Source organism: Anser brachyrhynchus (genome assembly GCF_964034855.1).
Source record: "Anser brachyrhynchus genome assembly, chromosome: 25".
NCBI classification, from domain to species: Eukaryota; Metazoa; Chordata; class Aves; order Anseriformes; family Anatidae; genus Anser; species Anser brachyrhynchus.
In genome coordinates this window covers 1007088-1027996 of record NC_137718.1, presented here as the reverse complement: position 1 = coordinate 1027996, position 20909 = coordinate 1007088, and the positions used below count along the sequence as shown (strand labels likewise).

General features: G+C 50.5%; 1 long non-coding RNA gene across 1 annotated transcript; it reads left to right on the top strand.

The window, feature by feature from the left end:
* On the top strand, positions 1–6489 carry LOC308182807. The gene is made up of 4 exons (XR_013942096.1): positions 1–1840; positions 2001–2062; positions 2796–2923; positions 5037–6489. It is a non-coding gene; the product is annotated as an uncharacterized lncRNA (long non-coding RNA).
* Positions 6490–20909: the final 14420 nt, after the last annotated feature.

Below are 20909 nucleotides of genomic sequence, written 5' to 3'. Positions count from 1 at the left end.
TATTAAACTGCAGGTGCAGTAACTCCAGATTTGTCTCCTCTCCTGGAGCTGGCTATTACCGGGTGCGCTCATTATTATACTGAGCAGAAATCCTTCTGAGTTATTCCAACATATAATACATGTCAAAATGCAGCGATACCCTGTTGCCATGCTGCATGCATATTTATGGTGCATCATCCTAGGGCGGGCAGAGCTGGTGCTGGGCAAGGCCTCATAAACATCACCCTTCTGCACCGTCAGTCTGCCCCACTTTCTTGTTGCTGTCTTATCTTTAGACGTAGTCTCATGCCTGAAATGCAAACTGATGAGTTAACAGATGTGACAAATAACTGGTATATAATTGGTGTAACTTGTCAGAGGCATTCTGGTGCGCTCCTGCTTGTATGTGCTGCAGTCATGCTGCATTTTAGACTACCCTGATCTCCAGCTCCTGTCTCCACAGAATATACAGTGAGGATCTGAGCACGCGTACACATACAAGTGCACGGAGAAAGAGAGTGAGAGCTTGCACTTGTCTTTCAGTTCCTAATCAGGACGTGTTATCCCCCTGCCAGCCTGCGCCGCGCTGAAGTTTGGGACGACATGACAGAACGCACCAGTACAACATCATTTAAAGGCATCCTGCTGGGTTCAGATTTGATGCCCACTGTTTCCTGGAATGTGATCCAATATTTGGTGAAAAACTAGCAGATTAGACACTATCCGAAAGCAAATGATTCACAATAGCCACGAACAGTTCCCTGAAAATCAGCTTGTGATGTGGCTTGGCACACTCGCAGGCTCCCGATGGGGAGGGCAGTGCCCGTGCCTGCCCACGGTGGTGCTCAGGGCTGTGCCAGCACCCCCAGCACCCTTCTGCACCCAGCACTTGGGGCTGCTGAGCATAACGAGCTGTGTGCTGTCCTGCCACCGCCCATGGCCCTAACCACAGTGGTCTTTGCCTTTCTGTCTAGTCTCAGCCTCTCTTCTCCCCATCCCCTTTCCCTTGGCAGAAACCCATTACTGGTTGTGATATATTCTCGGTCAACCTCAGACAAGTTTTCCCCCTTGCCTTTATTTTATGTCCTCTGCAGGATTTCATGAGCTTTAGAATATTTTGCTTCCTTTTCCTACGATGTGTTTTATGAGATTTTAATTATTATTGTTTATTATTATTGTGTTTTAATTGTCTGCTTGGGTCCCTCCATGCTCTTGAGTGAGCAATTTATAAATAACATTATTTTTATTATTACTATTATTTGTATAGCTTTCTCATATCCTTCACATCTCCCCTCTGCCCCTTTACTCTTTTACAGGCCTATATGTTATGTTCCTTTATGTCTCCTCATAAGTCAGACCCTCCAAACCCTCTTGTCTTTGTTTCCACTCGATTTTAACGCTCTTTTGTTTTTCTTTCAGTGAAGAACTGTAAACCACGTTCCCAATGCTGGTGCCGGAGCTCAGCACTGGAGGAGTTCCCCTCGGGGGTAGCCCTGCGGCAGCGAAGGGACCACCCTCAGGCTGCAGCAGGCAGGCAGAGCCCGCAGAGCTGGGTTGGGGGAGGACTGGAGCCCCACAGCCCCGCACGGAGCCCCGCAGCCCTGCACGGAGCCCCACACGGAGCCCCTCACCCAGCACGGGCAGAGCAAGGGTGCGTGCCCAGCTGCGCCCATCGGGGAGCCGCCTGCACCAGCCAGGGCACTGGGAGCAGCTGAGGCTGTACAGGGGGTGTTTAACGAGGGGTGGTCCCCGTGATAAAGAAGCTCTTGGTGCTTCCTCCTCCTCTTCTCCAGTGGGTTTGTCCCAGCTGTAGGGGCTGGTGAGGTGCTGGGCGCTCCCCAGGAGCCTGCGGAGCTGCCAGGTAGGGAAGGGTGCGGGGCTGGGGAAGCAGGGGGTGAGTGTTCCTCCTTGCAGGGGGCTCACACATGCCCAGAGCTACCAAGCTGCCTGGCAATGAAGTCTGGCTGTTTCAAAAAGGTTGAAGCTTTGCAGGTACAGAAATGTGCTCTGCTCCTCTGCAGGAGACCTGGTATCAGCATCTCCCCAAACTGGATACCCCACTGCAAGCTGGGCACCGTGAGCAGTGAGCGTTCCCTCGTTTTGCATTTCTGTATCAGGCCGGAGATGTGGACATCTCCTACCAGAGCCCAAGCCCAGCAGCCTGGGGGTGGTTTAGGTGCAGACGTGACTTTGTGCTGGGTGCCAACCTCCAAGTGAATGTTGTTATTGAAGCCTTGCGGCCAGAAGCTCCCTAGCTTGAGCTGGAGCTCTGCAAAATCAGCAGTTTTGTGGCAGAGCTTTGGCATTCCCTGAAGCAGCCCAGGCTGAGAGCGAGATATCACAAAGGGTGCGAGGAGCTCAGGCAGGTGTGAGCGGGGTGTTGTGCAAGCAGGGGTGTGCGTGTCCGCACGGCTGCCCCTCTGCTCGGGGAGCAGCAGCCGGCAGAGCCTGAGCGGCTGAGTTCATTTCTCCTTTATGCTCATTCTCAATGAATATCTCTGCTAATGAGTTTGCTGGCAGGAACAACTGCATGGACAGCAGTTTTTATGTTAGTGCCTGCTAGAAATGAATTTGAAGCTCATAAAGAGAAGGGTTTTCAACCAAAGCCTGGTGCTGGAGGGGTGCCTGGGAGAGCCACGGTGTCCAGGGCCGAAATCCCCGTCTGGGGTCAGCTATGCAATTACTGGGACAAGCGTGCTGGGGAAGATGATAAAGTTTTGCTTATTGACAACTGGAAAAGGGAAATAGAGGGAAAAAGTGCACATTATTGTTTGCTAGATATCGTTTGCTGAGCTCTACTTTTGTTCTTTTATCAGAGGACTAACCTGCGATAAGCGCCACGCTCCCTCCGCTATCTTGAGCAGCTGGTAGCGGATTCATTTCCCTCCCGAGCACAGGGCTCGCTTCTGGTAGCTCTAATGAGGAGGAAGGCAAATCCAGCCTGGTGAGCAAGTGTCTATTACACCTCTCTCGAAGAAAAGATTTTTAGAGCTGGATTAAATGGGTTTGGGGAAAATGTCTTTGGGATTGGAGATACAAATGGCTTTTTGAGCAAAAAAAAAGCATTCATTTTTAAAGCCCAAACTGTTTCATTAAACATGTTCAGGCTTTGTTTGTTTATGTCAGAAGTGATAGGCTCGTATGGGCCTGAAAATTGAAAACTTTTAAGTGTTCTATCTTGGACTTTCAATGAAAAAGCAAATCCTTTTCAAAGGTGATATGGAAGAATAAGAACAATTAAAAATTTATTTCCTGGGAGAAAAAACATTATTAGAACTATTGAAAAAAGAAGTTCATGTGTGTATTTTCAGGCAAACTTCTCTCGCCTTTAAAGGGATGAGCTCTCATCTGGTCTGAATAGAATAGCACAGGGGTCCTTTTGTGCCATTTGAAGCTGGGGAAGGGAGTCTGTCTAGGGATGCAGAAATGCTTTGCTAACACCTGACATTTGAGGCAATCTGCCCTTTTCCAAAGGCAAACTCCTTAGAAGTATTTTCATGAGCGATAGAGATAATCAGGCTGAAATCCCAGCTCCCCTGAAATCAATGGACTCTTTTTCAGCCACCTTAATGGGGCCGGCGCTTCTCTCCTAATCTCTGCCAGCGCTGAATTAGCAGCAGCACGGGGTAGAGCTGCCAGGGGATGGGGAGCACGGTGGTGCTGTAACTGTTTGTCCTCGCTCCTTCAGCAGGGAGCTTCCCAAATCTGATGGAAAGAGTGGGGAGAGGGACCTGGGACAGGAAGGAACCTACTGAAGTGATTAACCCAAAGTAATTCCAAGAGCTACAGAGGCTAGGACTAGAAAGAGAATGTGGGCATGCAGAGTAGACAAAGCAAGCGAGGCAAAACCCAGACTTGAAAGACCAAAAGGAAAGACTGACCTTACCCAAAATCAAGGAAAGGTGATGTGAAAGTCAGCCTTGAAGCCGAGTTAATGCTGCAGAGCCACTCTGGAGAGGGAGGATGCTGCTCTGGGAAAGGGTGCGATGTCGTACTTCAAACAGCCTGTCATCAGAGTATCTTTCCTGGATTTCACACTGTTTATCTTACACCCATAGCATGCATGATCATCTGGAAAAAAATAAATGTAGCTTGTGACTGTCTTCAGTGGCTAGAAAATAGTTAAAGGCTGCATGCCTGCCTGGTAATTCAGCAAAAGATTTAAGGACAGGCCATGACCTCCTTCCAGGGTTGAGACAAGTCAGAGCAGACCTCGGGGCACTGCAGCCTGTGCGGGGAGCAGGGGAGCTCTTTGGTTTGTGCTGCTTGTGAATCTGCAGCTTCCCCTTGCCCGCTGCTCTGTCAGGAGCCTGCGGCAGAGCCGAGCGCGGCACCAGCTCCTCGCTGGCCTGTTAGGGACCATCGCTGCCTTGCTGGGCTCAGCCTGCGGCAGCAGTGGATGTCAGATATGCCTGTGCATGTGTGAAAAGCTGATGGGCTTTTCACAGCATCCTTTTGCTCGTACAGGGCTTGTGGGGCTGGTCGTGCCTGTTTCCCATCTGCACCACTGTCTGAACAAGCCCTTCCCTGTGCTGGCGTGACACCTCCTCTCTAGGCTCTGCAGTTTTGGCCTCTCCGCTAACAGAAGTGTAATGAGTGCCAGCAATACCTTGTAGCCCTACAAAAGGGAACTCTTGTTCCTTTCCTGACATGCCCCAGATGCGCCGTATTTCCCCAGAGGGTTTTGCATAGGCTGCCGAAGTGCCCAGGGAGATCAGCAGCTCGGCTGCTGGACGAGATGTGTGCTGCATCGCGAAAGGGACAGGGCAGTGCCTGGAGCCGCTGTGCTCTGCATAAAGCAGGCGCCGTGCTCGGAGCGCACGCCACTTGATGGAACATTGGTAGTCAGCGTGCAGCTCCACTGCTGGTGATTTGATCTCGGATGAGGGTCCCGATATAACTAGCTTTGCAAAGCCAAGGCTCTGCAGCCGCACGGGGTTCCCTCTCCGGGGCCACGCTGTAGCTGTGCCCCAGCCCTCTGCTGAGCATGTGCTCATGGGGGAAGCAGCCTCTCTGGGGATGCTCAGCAGCTGACCTGTGCCTGTCCTTAATTACAGACCCAAATGCCCAGCTCCTGCAGGGCCCAGCATCCCCGCTGGACCTCGGGGAGGGATGGATATGCCTTCGCCCAGCTGCCTTGCTTGGCCTGGAGAGGCTGGCGGTGCCGAGCCAGCGCGGCTCCAGCTGATGTGTCTGCTCACAGAGCCTTTGTAGCTGCCTGGTGGGGACTTGTAACCAGAGAGCTCTCCCGTGGTCTGTTCCTAGGGGGGACTTTGAGCTCTGTTGATAAAAATTCAGCATCTTTCATCCACACGGGCAGTGATTATGCTCCAGCTGGTGAGAATCCCCTTGCCAGGGGAGCAGGATCCACGCCCCACCACGACTGGGCAGAAATCTTTCTTCTACTTAGTGAATCCTTCGGTTTTCGTCCTGTTTCCAAGGGACAATAATCTGCAGAGTGTAAGGTCGCTCTCAGCTCCGATTCAGTGGAGAAGGATGAAGAGGAAACATATTGCAGCTCCGTGCTTTGTTCTCCAAGCCCAGGCTGGAGTCCAGGCTGGCTTGGCTGACACCGCCCGTGCAAAGCCTGCAGCTAGCAGCCTATACCTGACCCCTGGTCTGGAGCACAATGCAGCAGATAAACAGTGGTGGGTTCTGGAGGACTGGGCTCTGCAGCTCGGCCAGAGCGTGTATTGATCCTGCTAACAAAAGAAACACATTTAGAACAAGACAAAACTAAGCAGCCCTTTGTAAAGCGAAAGCAGCTGGCTCAACTAATTAAATGTTAAAAATTCCAGCAAGACGAGTGTACCAGAAAATAAACAGGCACTGTAGCCAGGATGGAAAGTGTTGGAAATGATCTATGCATTTTCCTGTCTCTCTGCATGCATTTGTATGGATGCTGGTACTGGTGTAGCCATGCGTTCACATGTCCGTGTTGATGTGCGTTGGTGAGTGTGAGTTTCCATATTGATCCCTGCAGTGGGAAACTGCAGGGATGTGCACCCATGCATCATCCAACGCCTTTCGTGTCTGTGTTCACGTATGCATCTGGCTATGCAGATGAGTGGTTCTTGCCTTCCTGAGCTTGCAGCCAGGCTGCAGGTGTGTGGGTGCTGCGTGCCCCCTGGGGTGCCCACGCCGGTGGGGTGCTGCCTGCGAGGCACATCTGTCTTGGTGGCGTGTGCCGGGAGGCATTTCCATTAGGCTTTATTTAATGGCTTGGGGGAGGGGGGTAAATATTTGTTGGCAGTGGTTTTGCAAATCGCCACTTTGCAGGGAGGAAATAAGAGCCATCCATTTGTGCTAGCACTATTAAAGATTTTCTATAAAGTGCCTACATTTCCAGTACAGCTGAATGGATTTCATTGCAGAAAACTGTTAGGGCAGAGAAGCACAGTGGAGGAAAATATCATATACTATGATTCACAAACACATAAAAATACCCTTCCCAGTTCGTCTGTTCTTCCGCCACACAACAAACACCTTGTGAGTCATTCTCTAACGTATGGACGCATTTGAAAATGGAAGTTGGATTTGAACATTATTCATTAAGACCTCGGATTAGTTCACTTCTCCGCTTAGCTCCTAAAAGCTAGCATGCCAAGTCAGGCTAAAACACATTTTAAGGCTGTCTTGGTCACAAGACAGCTCTAACAGCCACTGTATTTTTCTACATCAATATTTCTGTATTGAGCTTAAAAAAAAAATAGCTTAATTCCTTGCTCCTTGCGTTGAATTAATCAGATAACTGAATGTAGGTGGAGAAAGAAAATCAACATTTTTCTTGGCAGGCACGTCTAACTTCAAGGGCCATAGCTCTTCCTGCAGACAGGATCACAATGTTTAGGTGATAAAGAAAGGGGACGGAGGGTGTCCGTGGGGTGGCTGCCATCTGAATTCCCTGTGGCTGGGAATGGTAACAATCAAGACATTCCTAAAGAGCCAGTAGGATAATTTACAATCAGACATTGATATGGCAGTTTTTACAAACATATCAACTCCCACCTTGGAAGCATTGTTACTGGGAAGTTATGTTCACTATTTTACTGCCTGTCACACACACAGACAACACCGTGTGATGATGGCTGTAAACCCCTGTTGCAATTAGCATGTTAGTCGGGCAGGAACAAACTAGTCTGCCACCGTGAAAATAGTTTTTAGCAAACTTGAAATAGGTATTTCCCAAAGCTTGGAATTATACACTACTTTATGTTGCTCAACGCTCTTGAACTTTGAAGTCAGAGCTAAAGTTGGAGATGAGCGCCAGGGCTACGCTGAGCGATCGCAACAGATGCGTGCTCTGTGCTGCCGTGCAGCAGGGAGCAGACAAGTGACTTCTCTCGGGAGAAGAAGCGCGACCAAGGAGGATGCTGCAACCTGCTCCGAGCCCTGCCAGGTGCCTCGAAGCCCTTTTCCTGCCTCTGTAGCCTCAGTGCTGCTCCTGGGGTTGCAAACTGCACAGTTCTTAGCCCCTGCCGGTGGTTGTGCCTGGTTCTGCCCAGCCTGTGGCAATGCTCTGCTGTGTGGGGGAGAAGTGCAGCGTGGTGGCACAGGAAAAACAGCCCCAAACAGATGCCATTTAATTCGCAGCTTAAATATAAGTACAGGAAAGCTTGGTAACTGGCACTGCAGTTAGGCGTGAGGCTGCAGCAACATCTCCTTCCACTGCCAATGGGTAAAAACATCACAGCTGTGCTTACTGCTGTTCCTGTGTATATTTAGTTTCATTTAATGACAGTGTGGGGCATTTTGATACAAACATATGGATGATGTGACCATATTTCGATGATTACTCAGCTAACCAGTTGCTGTACCTAGTCTACCACGATGCCTGGTTCCGTACGAGGGACTGGAAATGGCTGTCCTGGGCACCCAGGTAAGGGTTCTATTGCAATGCTTCGACCACTGGAAGTGTCCCCTAAGGTCAGTTTTCTTCCAGGCTATGAGCAGAAGAGATACCGGATGATAGAGGCACCTAATTGGAGCAAACCAAGCAGGCAGCATGGCAGTGCTGGGGGTGTCAAACGCTTGCTGTCAGCCGGCTGAACAAGCTATAGGCCAAGGCACCAGTTCCTCTGAATAATTTCATAGGACCTCTGTGAGAAGCATGAGCAGCTTGTGGGCAAAGAATCAAAATTCATAGAATAAATTATACGTGCTAAATTATTTGCCCAGCTTTGCTGATTATCTGCAGTTAAAAAAGTTGGAGAGAGCTGAGCTGCTCCACGTATAAACAACATACGGGTGCTTTCAGCTGGGAGGCACTTCGTTTTCGGGGGGGGGGGGGGAGCTGCAGCCCCGGGGTCTGGCGTGCCCCCCACTCCCTGGTCATGCTGGTGTGAGCCCCCCCCCGCCCCGGGCTGCAGTGTCTGTTCATGGGATGGGGAGATTTCACACCTGGTGCCAGGGCTGAGCGCTGCCTCGTAGAGAAATTATAGTACCAACATGTATGCGAACATAAAGCTGTAGTTAACAGCTCGGGGTGGTTTACCACAACATTACTCAGCTACCTGCAGTTTCACAGTGATGTTTCTATGTGTGAGATGGATTTACTGTTTGCTAACCGAATGAAATGAGGTTTATGACATTATCTATACTGTTATAGAGCACTTAATGTCATAAATAGAGTTCAGCCTAAACATTAGAGCAGGCACTCCAGTTACTGTGCACTGCTTTTTCAGCCCTAGTGCCCAGAAATAGTGCCTGTCCTCTACCTTAGGTTGCAGAAGAGTAGCAGAGACCTGTAGTAGTGAGGCAGGGGTCACAGAAGTACCCAGGTTTGATTTGTTTCCCATTCAGCCGTGAAGGCTAAGATGATCAGGCAAATATTTGGGGAAAGCAGTGTTTTGCAGTTCAAATCCACTGATCCATAAACACTGTGAATATGACCCTGCATATGCAGGCGATGCTCCCAGCTCTGTGTAAGACACTTTAATGTGCTTTTAGTCCAGTCAAGAGCATGTCCAGGGTTTGCAGACCAAGTGATGCTGCTTGCAGAGATTGAGAGTCATGTTCCGTGTACGTTTGACCAAACTTTTACTTGCACTGTAAAGAAGAGGCAGCACATGGTGGGTCAGTCTATTGAGGGTATTTTATTGAACCTGATGATGAATTGCATCTTGATGACTTCCTCTACATCAATGGAGCTGAACTGGCTTGGGGAAACTGTTTGATTTAAGAAGAATAGGCCTAATTTTGGAAGTGCTTCACACCCATCAATCTAAGTGAAATTCATTTATCTGAGGCACAGCTGATATGTCTCCCATTTACATAGTATTAAGTGCCTCAAAGTCCTTGATATATTGAAACTCACAGCAGGGGAAAAGGCTGGTGTTGCCATCCCCATTTCACAGATGGAGAAGAGAATTCACAGTGTAATCAAATAAGTCACCAAGCCAGAGCAGGCTTCTGCCCCCAGACAAAAAGCTGCCTCCGCTCACAGCCTGCTGCTCCAGCGTGCTGGCCCATCCTCTGTGTGAGTGCAGCTCTGAGCATCCGGTGTCCTTGCTCACGTTTTTTCCCATGAAGTGGGAAATGAAGTTCTCCAGGTAATTAAATGTCTCACTAGTGAAACCTTTGTCACTGAATGCCAACATTTGGCTGCCCAGGCCCTTTGCTTGTGGCCCCTCTCAGCTTCCTGGTCGCCGCCGCTACCTGCAGCTCGCTGGCGGCACACGCGCTGCTTCAGAAATAATCACGCGTCAGAAAAATCCATTAAGAGACAGTGACAATGTGTATTGTGTAGTGACCTTTAGGGCCCTTGATTCCACCTAGCTAATGATCGCTTTGGGAAGGAGAGGCTGAGCAGAGATGCAGAGCGAGGGTAGCAGCAGGATGGTGTGGGGCAGGGGGAGGGAGCGGGTAGGACCCTGCCCCAGGAGAAGCCCCTGCAGCTCTAATGGGGAAGTCACAAACGCACGAGCCTGAAAACTCTATTAGTGGAGAGGTTTTGAATCAGAGTGGACGAAGCAGCTGTGTGTACATTTGGGCCTGACATATATAGCAGGAGACTGGACAGAAGGAGTCTTCAAAGTATTTTCCATCCCTGATTTAATGTGATTTTATGAAGTGTTTGGAATAGTGGCTGAAAAGCAGGGCTGGAAGGCAGACTGGGAATCACAGCAGTATCTGATGGAAGAGATATTTAGAGGGAAGAGACATATGGCATCTTAAATAAAAAGAACCTACTCAGTGGTTAATCTCCACTTGAAAAACATCCAGGACAGACTCGTCCATCTACCATCGCACACCCCACCATGCAGCCTGCTGTCCGATGATGCAGACACCGCAGTTAATGCCATGGCTTTTCCCTGCCTCTACCTGGCTCAGCCAGTCCCTTCCAAAGCGCATACCGGTGTGAAATGGCACCGAGGCGCAGCCCAGCAGCGCTCCCCGGGTGCAAGGACAAAGCAGGCTGGCAGGCACCCCAGCCCCACAGCCCTGCTGCCAGCTCCCTTGGGGGGTGATGGCCTCTCCATTTCCAGCCCGGGCTGCGATGGGTGCTGCTCTTGGAAGGGCATGGGGTGGGGAATGATTTTTCATTCACCGCAGAGTGCTGCTGTTTCACCAGCTAATGTTCCCCTCTTGCTGCCTGCTCATATGCACCGATTTATGGTCTAGCTTGAGACTAACAACTCTGCAAATCAGTGGCAAGGTGGGGATTTGTTTTCACATTCCCCTCAGCCAAGGACTGGAGTATTGATGAATGTCTAGCTCTGGTTTGATGTGAAAACATTTGTTATGGTGCCTGGGGCTGGGGTATTGGGTAGCACGCAGGCGAGGGCAGCTGGGGTGGGTGGGACAGCAGGAGGGCATGCTCCCACCTCCGGGGAGTTGGAGGAGAAGGATGGAGGAGAGGAAGCGACAGCAGGGCTCCAGGGCCTCGCAAAAGCTCCCTGACTTCCACGAGCTTCTGTTTTGCAAAGAAAAAAGCAAGGTTGCTCCAAGGAGGAATTCCTGGGAGCCCTGGAGATGAGCAGCTTTAAGGAGCAGGGCAGGGGAATTGGAGCTCGCTCCCCACCTCTCCTCAGGTCCTGACAAAAATTCAGCCCAAATCAGCAGCTGGAGGCAGGGAGGCTGGGCAGCGGGCGGGGGTGAGGAGAAGGGGCTTTGCCCCCCTCAGCAGCCTCAGTTTGTCAGCCTGCCCTTATAGCCCTGCTCTTGGTGGCCTGAAAACAGAAGTAGTCTGGAAAAACAAGTGCCTCCTTCCCGCAACCCTCTGTGGGCACTTAGGGCAATGATGAAATATTCTAGCAATCACATAATGTTTATTTAATGCCAAAACTATCCTAGCCACTTTATAAACAAGCATGAGTAATGGGAGAGAGAGGGGAGCAGAAGTTTCTCTTTCTTCCTCTCAGATCATCTGAGTATGCAGTTCTGCCTTGATTTATCCTTGTTGCAACCTTATTGACTTACTGGGGATGTAAATCAAGCAAACCAACACTTTACCCGGAATTCCAGTTATTTATACAGAGATTGAAAGGATATAATTACAGCTGCTAAATACGGCCAGGCAGAGAGGAGAGGCACAGGTGTCCATCGTCTTGGAGATTAGGGATGGAAAAGTCCACTCTGGCACCCTGCCCATCTCTGCGGATTAGAGCTCGCTTTTGCTTTTGCTGCTCTGCTGACGTGGAGGATGTGGGAGCAGCAGCCCTGGGCTGACATACGGAGCTTGGATATATTTAGTGTTTGGCAGGCAGTCCATCAGGCTTTTGGAAAGGGCCTAGCAGTGACTCTTTCTCATTCTCCATCTCATATGTCCAACCTGTTCTGGGAAGAGGCCTGCAGAGAAGCAATAGATAAATCCTACGTGTGGCTCCTTTCACCTCTCAGCCGGGAGCCAGTGCATCTCCTGCGGGATGTAGGCACCTGCATGTGCTGTCACTGTGTGTTTGTTAGCAGGTGTGAGCTTGTGCGTGCGTGCAGCAGGAGCACACAAGTGCATCCCAGCCTGGGGATGCTCCCAAATGGGGGCAGTGGAGGCTGGGGCCGTCCAGCCTCATGGCTGCACAATTGCAGAAACTAGCAGCTGTAAATAGCTCCAGAGATGTGCAGGCATTGCATGAGGTGGTGCTGCTGGTGGGGACCTCCCCAGCCTGGAGCCTAGGATCCATCCCAGGTCACCTCGCCTGGAAGTAACATCCCAGACCCAGGGGAGGGGGAGCAGCAAATCCTTTTCCTCCTGAAACTGTCCCCATGGCATTAAGTGATGACAACTGATGGCGTTGCTTGTCTTGATTTCGCTGTGGGTTGTTGTTGTGGTGGGAGCAGGAAAGCAGAGGTGGGACCGAGCAGTGTGTCACCTTCCAGAGGGGGACACGAGGGACTGGGCAGCAGCTGGCCGGGCCGCTGGGATGCCTCGAAGTCTGCCTGACATCATCTTCATTAGCTGATTCACTCTGGCCGCTTGGGAAAAGCTCCTGACAAATGATTTAGAGTCCCAGTGAAAGCACGGCACAGTGGGAGATGTCTCTGGCCACTGGCGACCGGCTGCCAAGCAAACTTTCTTTGCTTCTCTTCCGGGCGCTAAATTAGTCTCTCTCCACAGAACAGCAATCTGCTGTTAATTAAGGAATATCTGTGGAGGTGACAACACCAGTCTGGATGAAAAGTAGAACAGGAGAGACTTTTCCCTTGCCGTTTGCTCCGTCCTGCCGGCTCATGGCAGCCCCTGAAGCCCAGCCTCCAGCCGGGGTGGCAGCGGCAGGCGCAGGAGCCTGCGTGCGGGCTGTGTGCGGGCTGCCCACGCCACTCCTGTCCGCGCGCCGCCAGGACGGCACATTAAAATAAAACTGTTACATGCTCGAAGGGATTTCAGCTATGGATGGGATGGTGGGAAAGAGATTAACGGCGCTTCTTCCCCCCTGGTACCAGCTTGACTGGCAGCTTGGGTAAAGAAGAGCCCACTCTAAACGCTCCCAGGGGCCCCGGGAGGAACTCATTACGTCTAGACTGGCAGTAGCCGGCAGTTCTGCTTTGTGAGCTGTGAAACTAATGTTTATCCACCACTCAGTTAGACTCAGCACCATTTAAAGAGTTCGGGGTATTAAGCAGGAGGAATAAGAAGTATAGTACCCGGCGTGCTGTTAAGGCACACCTTCAGGAGGACGGGAGCAGGACCTGGTCCCCATCAGCGGCTGTGAGCGGGCCCATCGGGAGGCGCAGCGTGCCGGTGTGCATCACCTGGGGCTTTGCTCACTGAAAGGAAGGGGCTGGCTAAGGAGCAATAAGCAGATAGAGAAGTGCCTCCTGCGCAGGAGGTACTGGAGGGGTGACACAACTACACTGCCACACCAAGCCTCTGCTGACAGCTACCCCAAAAACTGCCAGGTGCCCCGGGGCTGGGGAAGGAGGCAAGGTGCTGCACAGGCAGCTCCTGGGGTGGCGATTGCCCGGACAGCGGGGCCCTTGGCTAATCGGGGAAGTCTGGAGAGAGCAAGGAGTGTGAAAGGGAAGGCAAGAGAGAGCAGCGGGAAGGGAGAGGGAGTTGGAACACGCTCCCAGAGCCTGTCTCGTTTCATTATTTTTTTATCTATTTGTTTGCAATCAGTGATGACCCCTGACACGTTTTGCCTGTGAGTTTGTTCAGCAGGGAGCTCAGCAAGCAGAGGGCCTGGGGCCGCCAGCAGCACCACCCAGCAGTGCTGGCGGGGCGATGGGCGCATGACGCGGGGATGGAGGAGAGGCACGAGCCCGAGGCTGGCAGCGCTCACTGTTTGGTCAGCAGCAGCACTGCTGCCCAGGGATCTTACCCGGCTGGCCGCCCAGAGAGGACTTTACAGTTAGACCCTGGCTCTCCTGCTGACCGCCGGTGCAATCAATGGCTGTTACCGACGTGTCTGCTCTGCAGACTGGGGATGAAAGCGGCTCCCAGAGCTGCGTGCAGCAGTCCGTCTGGGAAGCTCGGGAGGGGAGAGAGGAGCTGTGATGGGAAGGAGCAGAGGAAGAGCCAAGCCGTGTGCCCGAATGCATGATGATAGGTTATTTCCAAATGTTTTAAATAAGAAAAAAATATATATTGGCCCCCTACTGGCTTCTTTCTTAATCATCCTCAGCTGGCAAATACAAAGAGATGTTCCCGTTGTTACTGTTTTAGGAGCAGTAGGGAGAAGGCTGCTGCATGCCATACATCCTGGGTAATTACAGGGGCTGGCTGGAAATTTTCCACCTAAACGTTTTCCCAGTATAAAACAGGGTCTCAACAAAAGTGCAAATTTGCATGTGAAAATGAAAGTGAAAAAAAAACCTGACATTTCCAAGTAAAAAATGTCTCGTCTTTCCATTCCAGAGTAAATGTCCCTGTTTAGTTTTCCATTGCACTTCGGGGGTTGGGGGTGGGGAACAGATACTGAAATATCTGAATCTGCTATGGAAAGGAGATGCTGATTTTTCAAAAGGAAATTGCATAGCAGAAATAGCTTAAAACCCAAAATAAATCCAGGGTTGTCAGAGTCTTCAGTATCTGTTTTAATTATTACTCTAGTGGGATTTTCTCAGAGATTATATTTCCACAGTGGTAACTGTTCTCACTTTATTTTATAGCCTTGGCTATTTGTTAGCTGCGAACAAGCATGATTGCTGCTGAGAAATGTTTTCAGGATGTGTTCAAAAGCAGAAAGCGCCGACTTTCATCTGCCCCCTTATAGAGAGCTCTGCTGCCTTCCCCAGCACGAGCAGCAGCGCCTGCACTCGCCTGCTGCCCTGCGGCCTTATCCTGCAAGCCCCGAGGATGTGCTGACATCGGCCAGGCAGCTCGGTGCCTCAGATAAACGTGCTTCAGTGTTTTGCTACGGTGGAGCCTGAGAGCGGCAGGGTTTGATGCTTTGTAGTGCTTGCAGGATTCGGCCTTTGTAAGTTATATGTCAACAGAGGGAGGGAAATGGGATGCCAGGGACAGCTTGCTGCAACGCATAGCCCGCGTCTCTCTAGTCCCATAATTTTTGTTGGGAAGTTTTATCTTTTTAATTTGTTACATATCATGCATCGTCTGATTAATTATTGTTTCTCTGCGGGGAGGACTAGAGTTTATAGAGCAATATAGCACCAGCGTTAGCTTTATACACCCTCAAAGCCCAGAGGACGCTTGGCAGAGTACTTATGCAATGTTCTGTCGATAATAATGACTCAGCATTTGGCCAGTTTGTGGGTATATCAGAAGCACTTTATTAAAATGTGCATAGTATACGCATTGAGCATAAATACAGGCAGGAGCTGTGGAGCACAGTGCTGTGTGCCCGTCAGGCAGGGCCGGGTGCCTGCAGCCTCCGTCCTGTCCCCCCCTCGCCTCCACGAAGCCCCAGCAAGGCAGAGGTTTAATTGCCGCCGCGGCCTGGGATGCATCGAGCCGCCTGGCGTGTCCTTCAGCGCCGAGAATGCAGAAATAGCCACAATAAAATTCCCTTTACAGCCACATCCCTCAGTCAGCTGCGTAAGAGCCCTCTCCCTGAAGAAGTGTTCCCTTACAGCAAACGATATTAAGAAGGTTGTATAAGTGATTGGGGAAGGTGCTGCGGCAGGACTAACAGCAATGAAATGCAGTTGAACATTTCCAGCGCTGAGTAAACCATATGTCTTCATAATTTGATTGTGCCCCGGTCCCCTAGGTGCCTCCCAGCTCTATTGAACACCGATGGAGTTATTTAGAATCATAAATAATATTATCAAAGAGGGTCTACTGGGTAAACAGAGTCAGTGTATAAATTGTTGGAGCGCGATATTGATTGTTCTTAGCTGACTAATGAATTATTCTGTTTAAGGGCCCATGGAAATAATGTTCAACGTTTTTGAGGCGAGGGCCCTTTGAAGAATTTCCCCCAAGTGCTGCTTGGCTTTGTTGTTTTGGCCACCACGGCCAGCACAAGCGCCGCCAGCGACCGTGCCGTTGTGAGCCCACGTAGCGCAGCAGGCAACGCCGGCAGCGTGCGGCCGGGGGCTGGGGCGAGCGGGGAGAGGTTTATTAAGGATGGCAGCTTGTCACGGGCAATTCACAAAACATTTTCCTAACCTTTGATCCTCCTAGCTTCATCTTTTCCTCCTCGTTTTTCATCTTCTCCCCTCCGTCTTCACTTTGCAGGTGGCTGCAGGAGGCATTGCGGGGGGAGCTCCCCTTGGGTGCCCACCCGATGCTGCCCCTGCTCGTACCCTCCTGCGCTGCCCCTCGTGCACGGTGGATCAGCGACCCCAGCGCTCCGTGCGGGCAGCAGAGCCTCTGGACACAGAAGGGCACAAAAAGCTGTCCCCATCCTGCCCTGCCCCTGCCCTTGGGGCTCCCTTGCCTGCACAGGACGTCTCAGGAGCCAAATCCAGGAGCCTGCTGGTGGAGGTGCAATGATCCAAGCTGCACCAGAAGCCTCACCTTTGACTTGACACATGCTGGCCACCCGAGGCTTCCCACCACCTGCTGAAAAAGCGTGCTTTTCCCCATTTTCAGGGGACTGGGGGACTTCTCCCACCTGTTGCTCTTCCCCCATTTTCCAGGCTTGCGGCTGTTTGAGTGGTAGTGCTCTGGAGCCTTTCCCCAGAGACACATTAACTGCCTTGAGCCCTGCCCCAGAACAGGGTGAAATGAGCTCTGCTTTTTTAACAGAACTTCAATTTTTCCCCCACCTGTATAATACATTCTGCTAAATTTATAGTTTTTCAATCCCTTTGATGTAAGGCTCTCAGAACACTTCCCGGCTAATCTTACACAGCGGTGCCTGAAGTGCTGAAGGCACTGGCTGGAAATGTGGCAGGGAACCAGAAAACAATTATCGGCATTTCGGAGGGTGGGGCAGCATTAAGAGAGAGCTAATTTTAAAATGAATTATGCCATTAAAATATTTTTGTTCCCTTTGTCTGCTTTTTCAGCCACAAAGTCATCAGAAGAGAAGCAGCGCTGGCGCGTCCAGGTGAGCTGTCCCCAGGGTGGGGAGAGTTGCCCGTGGGACGGCTGCAGGGGGAGCTTTGGTGCTCCTGCCAGGGACACACAAAAAGTGGCTTCTGGTGGTGACAAAGCAGGGAAACAACTGCTCATGGTGCTCCGATATTTTTAAATGAGGCATTTGATGGGATGTGGATTGTGCCTTTGCGGCCATCTGCAGGCAGCAGCGTGGTCCTCAGCCCACGCTGGAGCCCAATCCAAACCCTTCGTGATGCGAGATGCCAGCATCCCTGGGGCCGACTTCATAATCCTGCCAGAGCTACTTTCCGCATTCTCAGAGGACTTCCCCCAGCACAGTTTGATTGGTACAAATTCAAACTCTGCCTTAAAAGTTTCTAATTTTGTGCAATTTTCTCTTTGTGCTTTCCTTTGTGGTTTGGAACCTTTCAATTTTGTCTTCTCTGAAATGCCCATGAAATGACCACTCTCGCACACAAAGCCCAAGCACTGTCGAGAGCTTTGGAGGCAAAGTTTCCTTTATTTGGAAACAAGCCCTCTGCACTCCAGGATTGCACTTGTCTACTAATCATACCAAATGTTTGCACAGAGATTGACCCATTCAGCAGCTTGTCATGAAAACCTCTATCGCAAGTTGCTTTTCACTCAGTAACCAATAATTCATACATTTCAAACCTTGTTTCCGTCTTACATTGGGTATTGAATCGTCATAAGTTATTTAAAGTTGAAAGTAAAGCAAAATAATGCTGTAATTCCGGCTGCCACAAGTCCAGAGATTTGCAGCCTTTGCCTGAGGATGGGTGGCATAAAGGCACGTCTTGTACGGCCCTGCTGCTGCAGGCCTCTAGGTGAGGAAGCAATGACACTCTGCATCTTGAACGCATGTTAGAGGGTTATGAGGAGGCTTTGTGTAAAGCATAATTTACTATTATTAAAATGCTAAACTGCAGGAATAGCTTTTCCCTGCCACCATCCCTCCCCGAATTCGTGCCCAGATCCACGCTGTGCCAGTTTGCTGTTATTTGGGGATGAGCCCGTGGCAGCAGGGTGCCCTTCGAGAGAGGCATGTCAGGAAGACACTGCCCTCATGAGACGTTCACCTTCACGAGAGCTGCTTCCTCCTATGGCCACTGCTGCAAGGGAAGAACTTTGGCTCCTGGCAATTAGCACTGATTTTACCATAGTATCTTGTATTTTAGTGCATTTTCTTTCCTTCTCCCTGCCCCCTTCTGAGCTGCGATTGCTTCTCTAGTTTTTAAAGTAGGCACATTATTTTCCCTCACAAATAGAGTTGGGTCAATTTTCATAGCCTTTTTGCCAGCCCATTAAGCATTACTGAATTTGCCATTTTTCTTTGATATGACAGTATTTCTTTCTCCACTCACTTTGCTTTCCTTCCTCAAGCTCATGAAGATGTTTGGTCATAGCTATGGGTTTAACATCCATTAGAATCCAAGAAACCCAAGCATTTGCTTAAATTTAAGCAAAAATTTAAACACTGCCACAACTTTTCCAATGGACAGGATTAGCCAGGGCCTCCGCTCAGTGTCTCTCCAGAAGTAAAGTGGGTTTGGTCTCCGGAGGCAATTTATTTAGCTAATGAAAGTCTCGGGGGCTCCTTGAGGCTGCTCATCCACAGCTCCTCACAGGAGTCCTCTGCCTGAACAAGAGCTCCGTGTGTACGAGGACAGGAAGGGGTTAACCCAAGCCACCCCAGGACCTTAATGTCCAGCATAATTCAGACCATTTAATTAGCGTCCCATGCTCAGCATGTTCGATAGTGTTTTCCCCCCAGGGAGAAGTGTGCCGTATATTGCCTGTTATCTTTCAAGTACTAGGAACAGAATGCTTTTTCAGTAACCTCATCAAAGGATAAGCTAGGATTCAGATAAGCTTTTCAAGGAGGAAGTCAGGGTTATAATTTTCAGAGACTTCTGAATGTCACCTCCAATTTTCAGCTCCTCAATTGGAGCGGCCGCATTTGGAAGCCACCCAGCCTCAGATATTGAAATGGGTGACCTGTGGGCGCAGGCCGTCTCCATTCCTGGTCATCCTCAGTATGGCAGATCCGGAGTTGAAAGTGCTCGGGATTTCTGACTTTATAATAACGTGGTTTCTCAGAAGTGCAAATTACAGAGGAATTGGTGCTAAACTCCCTATTAACTACCGAGTCCAAGAAATCCTTAGTGTCCCAAATTACCTGTCACTTTCTCTCTAACACAGCATAATTCTGTCACTTAAAAAAAAGGCCATAATTTGAAATTTCAGTGAAATTTCTAATTGAATCTGCAACTGGCATTGCAGGCGTGCTGTTCCCCGTTCAGCGTGCCCGTCGCAGGGGCCGCTCCCCGGCTCACGTCCCAGCTGCTCCCCAGCCCCGCGGGGCCGTGCCGGTAATTTCCACGGTGCCCCCCCTGCTCCCGCGCTGAGCCTGGTGGCAGCTCATCAGAAGGGGTTCGAGAAGGTCAGGCATTCTCAAAAGTCACTTATAAATATTTAGATCTGGGTAGCTGGAAAACACAGGGCTGCCTCTCCTGCTGCCTTTCTCCCACAAAAACGTTGAAATGCAAGCCTTCTGCACCAGCTTTTGTTATCTTCTTTATAGACTCAGAGGCAGGTCTGCTTTGTGTTTGTCAGTGGGCATGAGGAAAGGTCAGCACATATAGGAATGAGAGAGGAAAGTATAGATTGAGACATCTAGACACCTACATGTATAGACATTAAGGGATGAAAGCTGAAGGTGGTTGAAAGAGGGGCTTTTAATCACCTGTGTGGGAAACTCAGACCACAACTCCCAGTCTGGTGTGACTGGGAAATGAGCGTCCCATCTGGCACATCCCATCTTGTCACCCTGTCCCCTTGTAAACCCGACAAAATTGCATTGGAGCTCAGGGGCAGTGCCACTGTGCCCCAGAGCCACCACCTGTCCAGGCGGCCCCAGCTCATGCTTGTGCCGCGCAGGGCAGGCAATAATTGCCCCAGAGCAGGTAAATAACTAATAAATAAATAGCGTGCCTGCAGGAGGGGCTCTGTGCACAGCTGGACACTCGCTGCCAGCCCCGCCACCCCTGCGGGCACACACACATGGGCAGACTCGTGTTAGCCACAGCGCTGGGGGTGCGTGGGACCCGCGGGATGCTCAGAGCCCTGAGCAGCTCCCGTCCCGTCACCGTGGGGCTGGACGCACCCGAGGGCACGGCGCCAGGGAGGCGCTGGGAAGGGTGACGGAGAGTTGTGCAGAGGCAGGGTTAACAGCCTGCTGCATCTATAATAAACCGTGTCTCGTGGGAGAAATTAGCTTATTAGGAAGGATTTGAATATGGAAAGGTGGATGGTTCTCCAGATTAGGAGATGGAGGGCAGATGTGGGTGATGGCAGTGACAAGCTTGTGAGAAATCAGACTCCGAGCTTATGTATTCAGGGGAATGTTTTGTTGTGAATTAGAAATGGGTTTTGTCAGTGTTTCCATTTGCCTTTTGTTCTAAAACATGGACCTCAGGATTTCCACAAAAAAACAATGACCAAAATGTTCTCTTCCTACAGCAAATACCTGCTGGAAGGGAGAGCAAGCATGAAAGTTAATGTCAGTCCTGGTATTTCTGCCTATTTTTTTTATTTTATTTTATTTTATTTGCTGAACACCTTTGAGCCCTGACAGCTCATTCCACTCTGTGCTCGTTGCCAGCTGCAGTCATCCCTTCCCCTCTGTTTCTTCCCGTGCAATTCCCACAACTTCAGAACTGCTGCTTTGGGCTTATCCCAGCAGGGGAAGAAAATCGGGTCCCTTGAGTCTGTTTGCAAATGCACTGAGGCTTAGGTTTTTCTCCCTATAAGTGGCAATGCTGTTAAACTGCCTTGTCTGGCAGATTTTCAGCCCTGTGTAAGCGCACAAATCTGGTTCACACATGCTTAAAAACTCGCTCCTGTCTCAGTGAGCGGCAGGGCTCCCAGGCCTAATTGCTCTCTCTGGCCTCAACTCGCCATTGATTTCCCATTCTCTGTTCCCTTCCTCCGCTGTCCAAAGCTGTTTTCCTGCTGATGC